General features: G+C 36.7%; 2 long non-coding RNA genes across 4 annotated transcripts; both read left to right on the forward strand.

The window, feature by feature from the left end:
- Window positions 1-501: 501 nt before the first annotated feature.
- On the forward strand, window positions 502-3,706 carry LOC121156875. The gene is made up of 3 exons (XR_005883934.1): window positions 502-625; window positions 2,543-2,587; window positions 3,685-3,706. It is a non-coding gene; the product is annotated as an uncharacterized LOC121156875 (long non-coding RNA).
- A 2,525-nt stretch (window positions 3,707-6,231) lies between these two features.
- LOC121156876 lies at window positions 6,232-12,782 on the forward strand. Of its 3 annotated transcripts, XR_005883936.1 has the most exons (8): window positions 6,232-6,278; window positions 7,038-7,113; window positions 8,347-8,557; window positions 8,967-9,078; window positions 10,295-10,500; window positions 11,342-11,505; window positions 11,579-11,692; window positions 12,506-12,782. It is a non-coding gene; the product is annotated as an uncharacterized LOC121156876 (long non-coding RNA). The 3 variants fall into 3 exon arrangements; XR_005883937.1 differs by lacking the exon at window positions 11,342-11,505 and having other exon boundaries at window positions 10,321-10,500; XR_005883935.1 differs by lacking the exons at window positions 10,295-10,500; window positions 11,342-11,505.
- Window positions 12,783-13,165: the final 383 nt, after the last annotated feature.

Here is a 13,165-nt window from a genome sequence, read left to right on the forward strand (position 1 = left end):
AGATCTTCTGTGTGCTGGTTCACTCTGCAAATGGCCACAATGGCCAGAGCTAAGCCAATCTGAAGACAGAAGCCAGGAGCCAGGGACCTCTTCCATATCTCCCACACAGGTGTGATGTCCAAAAGCTTTGGGCCATCTTCTACTGCTTTCTGAGGCCACAAGAAGGGAGCTGGATGGGAAGTGGAGCAGCCAGGATGTGAACTGGCAGCTATATGAGATCCTGGGAGATGCAAGGCAAGGATTTAGTCACCAGGGTATTGCACCAGGCCCAATATTTATAGGGAGGTATTTGCTTTTCTGTGTATCTTCTATAATTTATTTAAAAATATTTATGTATTTGAAAAATAGTTATTCACACACATACACAAATATTATATATGTATATATATATATATGTATATAGAGAGAGGTAGAGACAGATAGAAAGAAGCCAGAATTCCATTTGTGTCTGTCATGTGAGTGTCAGGGGTCAACTTTCATTGTTTTCCATTAGCATGAGTTGGGAGCTGGATCAGAAGTGCAGTAGCTGGGACTTGAACTTGTCATCAGGATAAAAGCATCACAAGAACTGAACTTACATATGGAAGGATTACTTCAAAATAAGAAACTCCATCATTCCTGTGGAGTAAGTGTAATTCTGAAGACTTGTTGTATTTCATCCTTGAGAAGTGATTAAGTAAAGCAGAGTACAAGTGTTAAACTCCCTAAATTTTAAATTAAAACATAAATAAAACTGGAATAGTGAAAGCATTCTATTTTTGATGAGAGTTTAATTTTTCATATGTTTGTTTTTAAATTGGCTTTTAATTATTTGATATATTTTATTATCATACGTAAAAAGTAGCTAGATATTTAGAGTTAAAAACAGAAAGAAACAATATATCATGGTAGTCAGCCTATACTGAATGCTACTTGGTCCTATTTAAAAGAAACAAAATCACATTATTGTCATGGAGAAAATGCAGAAATGTTTCTTATCTTTCCAGGTCCTCTTCAACATTCAGTTAAAAGAAAGGAATTCTATATGAACTTTTGGGTAGATGGAGGCAACAGCCTAAATTTGATTCTTTCTGTTTCCACAAATACAGAGAAAGAAAGCTACTAGCAAGTGTGGCAAACTGAAGACAGTGGATATACCTGCAAGTTTTTCATATCTGATATGGAGGCCACAGTAATATCTGGACACTTTAGAATGGAAGAAATTCTTTTAGGTCAAGTTTTTAAGTAAGAGACACTTCTAGGAGATCAATCAAAACTGGGCAAGATGGTGACAGAAAGCTTGAAGGAAGTTGTTGGTCCAGGAAGTGGCAAACTTTCCTGCAAAGAGAAAAACTTATGGGGACCTCAGGCTGCCTGTGTTTCTTCTTTCTTGTTTCCTACCTTCTTTACTTCCCATTTTTCTCTAACAATGTATGAATTTAAAACATATTGTTACTTTGAGGGCAACAGTAAAACAGGCCTGAGGTTCATGTTGCTCCTGTGTTTCCTCTTTTGATGGAGACAAAGTAAGGAAGGGATGAATAGGAAACAGGTTTCAGAGAGTAGGATTCAGTGCTCCTGGTTCACTTTGTATCAATAGCAAGGGAAGGAGCTTTAGAGCCACAGAGGTGGAAAAGCTGGCAGCGCTCAGCCTGTTGTAAAGGACACAGAAAGCCATTCAAAAGTGAGCAGCAGAAAAAGGGGTGCCAAATCTTACACCACTTTAATGTATGAGAATACACAGGCCCAGAACATTCTCTGTGATAAAGAAAATGTGCAAGAGACACTGACCTCAAGGGAATGAAGGACTGTAACCCTAGTATTTCCAAATACAATGCTTTAGGAATGTAAAGAAACTATGAACAGTATTATGACGAAAATGCAAAGATGCATTAAAACACACTGCTCTGAAGAAAACTGTTAGCAAAGCTTCTTAGTGTTCTCGCTGCCCATAACGTTTTTAGATGCATGCTGCTTTTAACTCTAAAACTCTAAAACTGCTCATGACAAAGCAACCCCCTGCCTCTTCATTCTCTTCTGTCACAGGGAAGATGGCCAGGCTTCTTTAAGAATATAAAGATTCTGGGGCTGGTGCGATTGCTCAACAGGCTAATCCTGTACCTGTTAGTGCCAGCCTCATATATGGGCACCTGTTTGGTTCCTGGCTGCTTCACTTCTGATGCAACCCCCATCCTCTCGCCTGGAAAAACAATGGAGGATGCGATACTGGGGAAAAGCTCCTGGCTCTTGGTTTCAGATCATCTCAGTGCCTACAGTTGTGGCTATTTGGAGAGTGAACCAGTGGATCAGACGTTTTTCTCTGTCTCTCCTTCTCTCTGTGAATCTGCCTTTCAAATAAAGATTAAAACATAAATAATAATATGAAGAATTTTGTCTTGCTCTATCCTTTCTCTTACCAGGTGTTTTGTCAAAGAGAAATTTTATGATCTCTGAAACAACTAATGATTGGAGTATGTAGGAAATTGATAGGGTTACATTATGGAATATTATTTGAATAGGCAAATAATAATGAAAATAATGGAAATAATGTTTTTCTTTTCAGAGATTAGACTGAATGGCTTCCATGTTGATCAAGCAAATGATATAGGTGAGATGGATATTTTCTTGCATCTATTTCTTACTCCATTGTTTTGATCAAATCTCATGAGATGATTAAATCTGCTGAAATTCATCAGGTTTATCATTCATCTACAAGATGATCTTTTCTAAACTATGTAGTGCACTTAATCCATTATACAAATGTACACCGTTCCGGGAGGGGAGGATTTCCATTCTTCTAAATTTATCATTGCAATCAGTGTTGTTCTCAAGAGGATTTTTATTTCGTGGACTAGATGTTCTTTTAAATTCTCAATGTGACATAATATAAAAATCAATGCATCTTTAGATAAGTTCATTTCTATTATTAGATCTAGCTGTAGCTTCATGCTAACATGTATCGAAATATAAGCAGTGCCCTACCACAGGGCATATCTTTTTCCTGGTAATGCATTAAATATCATTATGGCAAAAACCATTACAATAGCAATAAAATCAACCACAGGTTTGAAAAAACAGTCTCTTGGCTCCAGCCAATTGCCAACAATGCCTATGCTTTAACGTCCTCATTACAACACTAGCTTTCATTAAATTAAATGATTTTGTCCAGTTGATCTCTATGTGATTTCTCCCCACCTCAACGGAAGCTAAGGCTTCTGGCTTAGAAAGGCCCAGAGGAGACACTGGGCCATCACCCTTGACTGAGGAAGGGTCTAGAGGTCTGCTGGAGCTCAGCGCGAAGGAGGAAGGCAAATAAGTGAGAGCTGAGCAGGAGTACTTTATTGCATAAAGAAACGATGATTAATCCTACATTTGGCATCTTCATGAAGGAACTTGCCCAAATTGAAGAGAGGAAGCCAAGACAAGCCCTAGGGCATTTGAGGTTTCCTTTGTTTCATTCTCATTCTGAGCAAGAAGGTGATTAATGATCCTGCAACTTGGCTTTTCTTGCCATAATAATTAGAGCATTCCAGCACAAGTAAGAATGTAGATAGTCTTTGAAGTGGTTGTAGAAGAACTTGTATCAAGCCATAATTTTTCTCCAGTGTCAAATACTGAGAACATTTCAACAATTATATTTTCTTTTTTCTTAGATTTTTTATATTATTTGTTTTTATTTTTTTTATTTTATTTTTTATTGGAAAGGCAAATATACAGAGAGGAGGACAGACAGAGCAAGATCTTCCATCCGATCTTCCACCCCCCAAGTGACTGCAACGGCTGGAGCTGAAGCCAGGAGCCAGGAGCTCTTCCGGGTCTCCCGCACAGGTGCAGGCTTTGGGCCATCCTCAACTGCTTTCCCAGGCCACAAGCAGGGAGCTGGATGGGAAGCAGGGCCGCTGGGATTAGAACTGGTAACCATATGGCATCCTAGCACTTGCAAGGCAAGGACTTTAACCACTTTGCTATCGTGCAGGGCCCAACAATTATGTTTTCTATGGCACTTACTCACCCATCTAAACACTACTTTTCATAATTTTCACATGCATTTGGATGTATGTGACTTTCTGCTGACCCTCCTATGTTTTTATTCTCCATTTAATACATCTCACTTTCAAATTCTAGACTTTTAAATTATGCAACTACTGGAACATTGTTTTCAAGGTGAGTCTATCTAGAGGAGACAATTTGAAAACAAAGCCACTCTTATTTGAAAACAAAACCACTCAAGGAAGATGTGAGGAGTTCAGATTTGATTCTTTGAGGCTTTTCACAAAAGCAATTTGAGATGTGCTTTCCAGGCGAGTTGCAATGTGATAGAAAGGCACTCATACAACATAACAGGGGAAACCAGTCTTCAGATTTAATTTGAAGACATTTCAGAGTAATCGAGTTGATGAAAAATCACTATATAAAAGTACTTATTGTTAAATACAGCTAAGTCCTGATTATGTTTTCATGACACAGCCGAGTACAGATTATTTTTCTCATTATGAGTGCTTGTTCTAAAAATTGTGTATCATCATCTTGACTACACACATGAACAGACAAAACGTAACTTAAAACACCATTATTTCTGCTATGAGAAGTTTTCTAACCCTTTGTATTGTATATTGCATAAGGGAAAAACATCACAAAATTCAGTATGTGACTGTTAATCATTTAGAAGCATTGTATAATATTGTACTTTTGTGTGGCTGCTCAAACATAATGGGGGATGTCTACATTATTGTCACAGGAGGCTGATAACTCCCCCTGCGAAGTGGTGTGAACTGGAGGATGCTCTTTGCAATCTTCACCCATTACTTTCCCCATCTTAGCTCATAAACACTTAAACTGAGCAATAAATATCCAAGTTATGGTAACTTCAAGCAACTTGTGCTTGAAACATTCACAGGATTGACAAGTTAGGATTGAATGGATTGAAGGGTTTTTGGTTATAAAATTTCTCTGAGTAATAGTGGAGGTTGTAGTGGTCTTTCCTGTGGCATCCTTTTCTGACTTCACATCATGGATGGGTAGCAAAATTTCCAACTTGGTCCAATGAGTCTTTATCTTCATTCACAAATAACCAAGAAACAAAGAATATTAAAATTTTTTACAAGTCTATAGAGTAACCAAGGATAACAACCATAGCACATATAATGGAAACTCCAGATGCTATTGACACTGATTATCTATGAAGGACATTCCAACGGTTTGTGGAAAAAAATGCAATTAGTTACATTTAATTTGGTACTCAGAAAATTTGAAATTCATGCACAGTTGTTTTTCATACTATACATTTTTTTTTTAAAGATTTATTTTTATTATTTTTTCATTGGAAAGGCGGATATACAGAGAGGAGAGACAGAGAGGAAGATCTTCCGTCCGATGATTCACTCCCCAAGTGAGCGCAACGGGCCGATACTATGCCGATCCGAAGCCAGGAGCCTCTTCAGGGTCTCCCACGCGGGTGCAGGGTCCCAAAGCTTTGGGCCGTCCTCGACTGCTTTCCCAGGCCATAGGCAGGGAGCTGGAAGGGAAGCGGGGCTGCCGGGATTAGAACCGGCGCCCATATGGGATCCCGGGCGTGCTAGGCGAGGACTTAGCCACTTGCGCCACCGCGCCGGGCCCCATACTATACATTTTTATAATCTTCAAATACACCTCATATTTGAGAGAACTACATAGGAGGACTTTCCAAAGTGCAGTGTTTATAACCCTAACCAGCTCATTGCTAGTACTGTCAAGTTAGAAAGAACTCTTAATATTGTTGAATCTTAATATTGTTGAATCTTTACTATATGAAGGACACCTTATAGATTGCATTTTAACATTTTGTGAATAGCTTTTATTATTTTGTGGGATTTATTGGAAGATTTTTACACCCTAGTTTGTAGAAAATATTACATCTTTATGCAATTTGCTTAAAGGAATTTATAAAGGTGTTAAAGGTGGTATAAAACATTGCTAGAGAAGTCATTATTTTCTGTCATTTTAAAAAAAATTTCTGATAGTTAAATAGAAGAGACTATAAAAGAGAAGACCAGGAAGAAAAGTATTATTCAGGTGCCCATTTTCAGTGTCAAAGAATTACTGAACATTTTGATGCTATTTTCTTCCGGGATTATTGACTGACACGAGATGGTTATTAAAGTCAATGTTTTCCAGAAAAATAATGATTTTAGGGTAATCACTGTTGTTTGTTGATTTCCTGGACAAACATTTTAGCTCTTCAATAACAGACTTTTCTATTACTGTTTTGTAATTACAGTACAGCTTCTCCAAGGATTTATCTCCAGTGGTGCTTGCCAGCAGTACGTGGCCTTTTCTTGAACCCGTCAGAATGGTGACTTCTCTTTGAACTCTGGGCTGCTTGGCGCTACTGACCTTGTTGCTCCTTTATAACTCGGGTGCCATTTATCACTTGCAGACTTAGAGATATTGTTGTGGAAAGAGACTGAATGCAATCATTCATGCCATTGCCTCTCTCCAGTGGTGCCTTCCAGCTTCCTTCCTTACAGGATAACTGATAGGGAGAGATTAGTGACAAAGCAGTAATTTTATTGAGGAATTGTGATGTAACTGTATCATAAACCATGAAGTGAGACTCGAGAGATTTGAGATCACCAGAACGGTGAGATTAAGTTACAGGAGCCACAGTCAGCCTCTGCTGACGTTTTTTTTTTTTTTGTAGTTTGAGAATAAATTGCTAACTATGTGTAGAAAACACCTCTTTTTATACTGTTGACTTTAACATAGCATTAGCAATTTCCAGATTTAGAAGAAATGTTGGTGTGTGTTTTTAAAAGCATGCATTGACATTTCAGAGACACTTAAACACAACTTGCTCTTCGATTTGATAATACGTGCTTTAATTCTAACAGAATTCCCATGCATGACTTGATGTATTTGTTTTACTATTTTTAAACCTTTTATGCATGTGAAAAATTTGAAAAAAAATTATTTATTTATATAAAAGTCACACAAAAATACGCAATTTTACAGTGTTTGTCCAATGGCACCTGGTAACTTCACAATGCTGTATGTAACCATCACCTCTGTCTTATTCCCAGCACTTCCACTAATCACAGGTGAAACCCTACATCCAACTGGCGGGTTCTTCCCAGTTCCCATTTCTCCTCATTCCAGGTATGAAATTTTCAAGGCTAAAATAAATTAATTAAATTATGATTTTATTTACATGACATTTAGCTGGAATAAAAATAATTTTGGTTGAGTTATCCATATTATTTTATTAAACTTACACCTTTAGCAGTGCTTTCTTCTTTTTACACTATTTTTTAGTTTTTATGTTACAGTTCCATGGGATCAGAGTTTTTTCCTACCTAGTTCCGTTTCTTCTCCCCCTACTGATTTTCCCTATGTTATTACAACAGTACCGTTCTTCAAAAACAGATACAAGTCCATCATTCTGCTACTCAAGTATATCCTGACATTGTAGCTGTAGACAATAGCGGAAAGTCCAGCATTTTATTGTCGAGATATATAAAGCATTTGCATAGTGGAATTCCTCAGGGCATCAAAATTCTTTGTAAAGATTAATGGATATTATTGAGTCCTATCAGCTCGTATAAACCAAATTGCTTCTGAAGGATTTTTTCAGAAACATTTTCTGAGTTAACAAACTCTGCATTTCTTAATTTTAGAATTCTAGAGGTACAGTATTTGATATTTCCTGAATCGTTTGTTTTTGTCAAGCAGAAGTGTAGGCCTAATTCAGCCTTTACTACATGGATTTTTTAAAAAATATTAGATTATGTGATTTTTGTTAAAAGTGCAAAGAGCTGAAATGTAGCTTTTTTGAAATTTTATCTGGCAAACTAAAATAGCATCTAATATTTTAAAAAATGCTTATAAGTTAGTTGTGTTTTGTATTTTTATCAGTAATTCTGAACGCTAGATATTACTGCCCCAGTACACACTGAAGTCCATGCTTAATTTAGCAAAATTCAGATATGGTGGCATATGTTCATTTGGGGTTAGAAAATAAATCCAAAGACTCAAAAAATAATGCATGGTGAAGTCATGATTTAAATGCTTGGGTCTAGGCTTCCAAATCCTTGAGTCTTCCTTTTCACTCTGCAGTGTTTCTGTCTGAGCTGAAACTCCTTTTCTGGGCCTTAGGTCTGATACTGACAGAAAATTAAGACATGGCATGCTCTGGAGGGTTGCTCCCAGTTTTGAAATTCTGTTCTATAATCTGTTCTACCTTCTACCTTGTCATAAGGTTTTAATTAAGAAAAAAAGCAACATTTCTCTATCATGAATCTCAACATTCTGATAAAAGTGTTAACTATAAAGTTCATTTATTCTTGAATAAATGAACAATTAAGACAGCTGGCCTTTATATCACCTTCCCAGAACCCAGAAGCAGTTGTACGATCAAAGGAGGAACTCTGCTGCACTCATGGTTAAGGCCAATGTCAATACATGGTTTGCTTTAAACACAGTGGGGATTTTTTGAACATTGATGGAACATTCTGAGAGGGAGTGTGTGGTTGCCTTTGCCTGGCCATCCTTGTTCATCAGATGAATCAGTCAGTGCTGGGGGTTAGATCTGCATCCATGGAAGGTAGGAGAGAGATTCAAATAGAGCCGTAGCCTTTAAAATAATTCGATTGTTAGAATATTAGACCGAAAGATTATGATTGATACATCTGGCCAAATGTCATATGACCATTGGATTTTATTGTTTGTTTTTTTTTCCTTGCACATTTAAAATTATTTTGCCTATTTATTCTAACCATTATTTCTTTCTCCCTATTTAAGTATTTACACCATCATTTCCAAAATGTTTCAGTTTCTTTTTCCTCTGATTATGCCATAGTCTTTTTAGTTACCATATTCAATCCATATTACCACCTACTGAAAAATTCAGTCTTATTCCATTCAGATGACACAAGACACTTTGATTGTTTCACAAAATTACAAATAAATATAATAAACTTGTTTTTCAACATGTTCATTTTTGCTTCTCCTAGTTCTTTTGAAGCTACCAATTACATTTCTAATCTCACATCATCTTCATAAGAAAGATTGCTTTCCATCACTGGATAAGGAAACTGAACAGAGTCCATAAGGGAGAGCGAGTTGGTAAGTAAAGATGCTCGATGTTCAATGGATCAGAACAGATATAAGAAAACTCTCAGTAGATTTCATTCTTTCAGCATTTAAAACAATCAAAAATAATAAGAGTAGGCATTTGGCATGGTGGTTAGATTGCTATATGGGAATCTATATGCCATATAAGAAATGTCTGCATTCAATCCAGACTCTACTTCCATGTCCAACTTCCTGCTGAAGAACACCCTGGGAGTCAATGGGTGATGCCTCCCAGCCAGGATGTTATGTATTCCTACCTTAAGCCTGCCCAGCCCTGGGTATTGCATACACTTAGGGAGTAAAGCAGCAGGTAGAAGACCACTCACCATCTGTCTGTCTGTTTCCTCTGTATGCATCTCCCTCTCTGCCTTCCACAATACAAGAAAAACAAATTCTCAAGATGATAGTAGGAAAATTAATTTAAAAATAAGACATCTGAAACTTTTCTTTCAGAACATACTGGTGGGTTTTTAACTTCTTGTTTAATTTGCATAATTACTAATAGCAGCGTGTTTGAAAATCAAATGCAATCTTCGTAAACATTTCCCAAATCCTTCTTTGTCATTTGATATTTCATCATTTGCTTTTGAGCTAATTGTCTTTTCTTCAGTTGCTAACAAGAATAAAGCAGCTGCATTTTCACTGTCATTTTCTATGCTTTTAAAACAAGCAGTTCTTCAAAATCACTTTCATTGGCTCCTTGAAAACCCGCATCTTTCACAAAATTTTATGAATTATACATTCCCATACTGTCAGGAAAAGGATAGACTGACACCATTAAGTTGATACGATGGGCAGGGACACAAGTTGGTATCAATTACAGAGGCAAATTTGAATGGAGTATAAATTCTTGAGTCATAATTTTGTGATGGATTTATTCATGTTAATCTTTGTAAGAGCTACAGGCCAGAAATTGGACATTCATGTGTCACCCTTTTAAAACCGCCCATCCTTATGGGAAAAGAACCTCCTTTTGGTCAAAATAGTTTGCTCTTCACATCAGATATTTTAATCTTCATAAAAGCGAGTCTTTTGTATATTGCACTTTTTGAATGTGTGATTCTATTTGTAAGCCCATGCCCATTTATCTCTGAACCATCCCTAAAGAAAGAGAAATCAGAAGTGAGCGTACAGACGGGGTCACCAACGGGTAGTTCTCCTAATGTACCCTGGAGCTCACAGATTATGGACCCTAACATTTGTCAAGTCTTTTGTTTAGGGACTCCTGGGCAGTGACCTGTTTCTAGATATTCAGCACTGCTGCTCACCAGCACCTGGAGGTCTATGACAACCCCTATTCTGACCCAGAGAATGAATCTGTGTAAGGACTCATGACGCTCTACTGATTTAGCCCATGCAGACATTGGGAAATTACCCTCCTGGCCTTTCCTATGTGGTGCGGGCATTCAACAGGTGAATCTTGCTTTTTATTGGAGCATGTTTAAGGCAATTGTCATGGCTTACCTCATTGTCAGAAGATTGATTTTTCTCTTTGGAACTATTGTAATGGGTATTAGATGCATTTCTATCCAAGAATAAAGTCAAACCTGGAACAACTATAAAAGTCTACAATAATTTAACCTAGCAAGCATTTTGCTTGATACCATAGAATAAATTTATACAAAATATTGGTTATATTAGTCATATAAATAAAAATGTTATCACAGACCTCACTGAAAATATGGCTTATTTATTAAGACAAAAACTACATGACCATAATATTTGCCTTCTATAAATTAAAATTAATTTTTTAAAGAAATTTTTGTTAAGGTATCTTTAAAAATTGTCAACAGAAATTCAGATTAGTGCTTTTTTTACTTTTCACAATTTTTTTTTCTGTAGCAAGCCGACATGTTTTGCAAAAATTATCTCTTCTCTTTAAAAAGCTGGCTAGTAATTCACTGCATATTGAGTAAGACTTGCACAGATGTTAAAATGGAATATGTTTAGTGGTAAAATTTACCGAAAGCAGTTCTGAATTGCCTTATCCAGAATATTCAGGAAAAAGCCCCCTCTGTTTCTTAGCATTGCCAGTGTTGTCTTTGAAAGTGGCATGTTCACTTTCAAGAGTGAACTTAGTGGAGATGGTGGTATTAGGGAGAGAACTTAGTTTCCAGAGAACTTAGTGGAGATGGTGGTATTAGGGAGCTGCCATGCTAGTGCCACTTTATAATCCATGACATTCTGTCCCCTACCATCCTTGCAATTGAATACCCTGGCACCAGCTCAATATTTACTCCTTTCTCATCTCCAGGGGATCGGGCCCTCAGGAGAGGAAAAGCTAGGAGATGGTTGTGCTATCATGTTAATATGGTTCATTTCTTCAGCAACTCGAGCGCTGTTGTGACACGTTAGGAAAGAAGGCCTTGAAAAGTTGCTGGTGTTTGTGAGAAGATTTGATGCCTTCCTTGCTAGCAGGTGAGCTCTTGTTTCTTTCAGAAAGCATCAGTGACTGTGCACATGGCTCACTGCTTGTGTTTCCTCTTTCCAGCTGTCCTGCTCTCCTATCAAGTGCTTGCATCCTGAATCTGTCACCAGGACCCACAGCCATGCCCTTGGACGCTCCCTCCTCCAGAGTCAAGAAGCAAACAAGCCTTTTTCTTTGGTGAGTAACAGTCTTTAGTCTGTTCTTCCAACATCAGAAAATAAGTAAGACACAGAGTAGTATTTGGGAAATATTGCTTGGAGTAGTGTGACTAACAATCATTCCAATGAAAGTGCAGCTTCATTTGCTTTAGAGTAAACACTTTACAGGTGTCTGGTTTCAGTTTGATTAAGAACATAAAACATTCTAGCTCAAAAGAATGAAGACAGTTTGAAAGTAAAATTTCTATCACAAATAATCTTACAGCTAAACTCTTTTGGTTTGTGTGCAAATTACACACACACAATAGGTTCCAATGAGAGCTTCCTTTAATGTGAGAATATGTTTAGATGTGGCTATTACAACTGTAATTGATTTTTCTACTTTTGGAATTCATCTGTAGAATATAATTACAATGGATCAATACAGGCAGTTATGTGAAGTTAGAGATCAAAATATGAACTAAATGTAACTCTAAGTCTCACTACACTGGAGGTGGCATATTTTCAAAGAGGAGAAAATTCACATGGTGAAGAAATTTAGTTCATTCCATATGCAAAGTAAATAAATTTTAGGAAAGGAATAATGACAAACTCCAAGTATGTTTGAACTTAATAAAATGGCTAACATTTGTACTCCACTGAGAAGCTTGAATTTGTAATGTAAATAAATTATCTTGTTGTTGCTATATGATTAGACATGTAAATAAAGATATTACTTAGAATGTTTCATGTTATACAAAATGTCTTTTCCCTATTTTTTCCAAATATGGTGATTTATGCAACTAGGATGATATTTAGTGATATTTTCCATGTTTGTTTTTGCTTAAAGCAGAAAGTGCTGAATTAAAATGATGAAATCATGCATTCCAGTAATATCCACGTCTGCATGTCTTTAAGGAAGATTCAGGTATGCTTCTATCCTATTTAAATAAGACTTGTAATTTCCTGCTAGTCCAATGGAGAACATGAAGACTTTTACAATATCCCAAAGAATAAATGAGAAAGAGTTAAAAATAAAAATCTCAACTCTTCAATAATTCACCATAGAGATATTTTTCATATAGGTGTTTTAAAAGTTAACAAACATTGTCTCCTAACAGACCTAAAATTGTTACCTTACATAATTTTCGCGGATTTGGTCAATGAGAATTAATTTGAAGACTAACACCAAAGCCAAACACCATGGTATTTTGTGTTGATAATATAAAGAAACAGATAAAACATACTTTGTCTTTAATGAGTGCTTGGTGTAATTTGTAGAAAATTATCTGTGGTGCAAGCTAAGATCCCAAGCGCGATGGCACTGGGGAATGGGGAGCCAAGGGCCTAGCTGGCTTTGATGAATTAGAATAGTCATCAAGTAGACTGAGCTCACATATGAATATTCACATGACTGGAGTGGATAGGATTTATAGGGCATTAATTCATGAAGTAGGCACAAATTTATCAGCAAAAGATTGACTACAATGAAAATACATTTTTCACTGAGTTA

Source organism: Ochotona curzoniae, unplaced genomic scaffold (assembly GCF_017591425.1).
Source record: "Ochotona curzoniae isolate NIBS_2020 unplaced genomic scaffold, NIBS_Ocur_1.0 contig_3498, whole genome shotgun sequence".
Classification (NCBI taxonomy): domain Eukaryota; kingdom Metazoa; phylum Chordata; class Mammalia; order Lagomorpha; family Ochotonidae; genus Ochotona; species Ochotona curzoniae.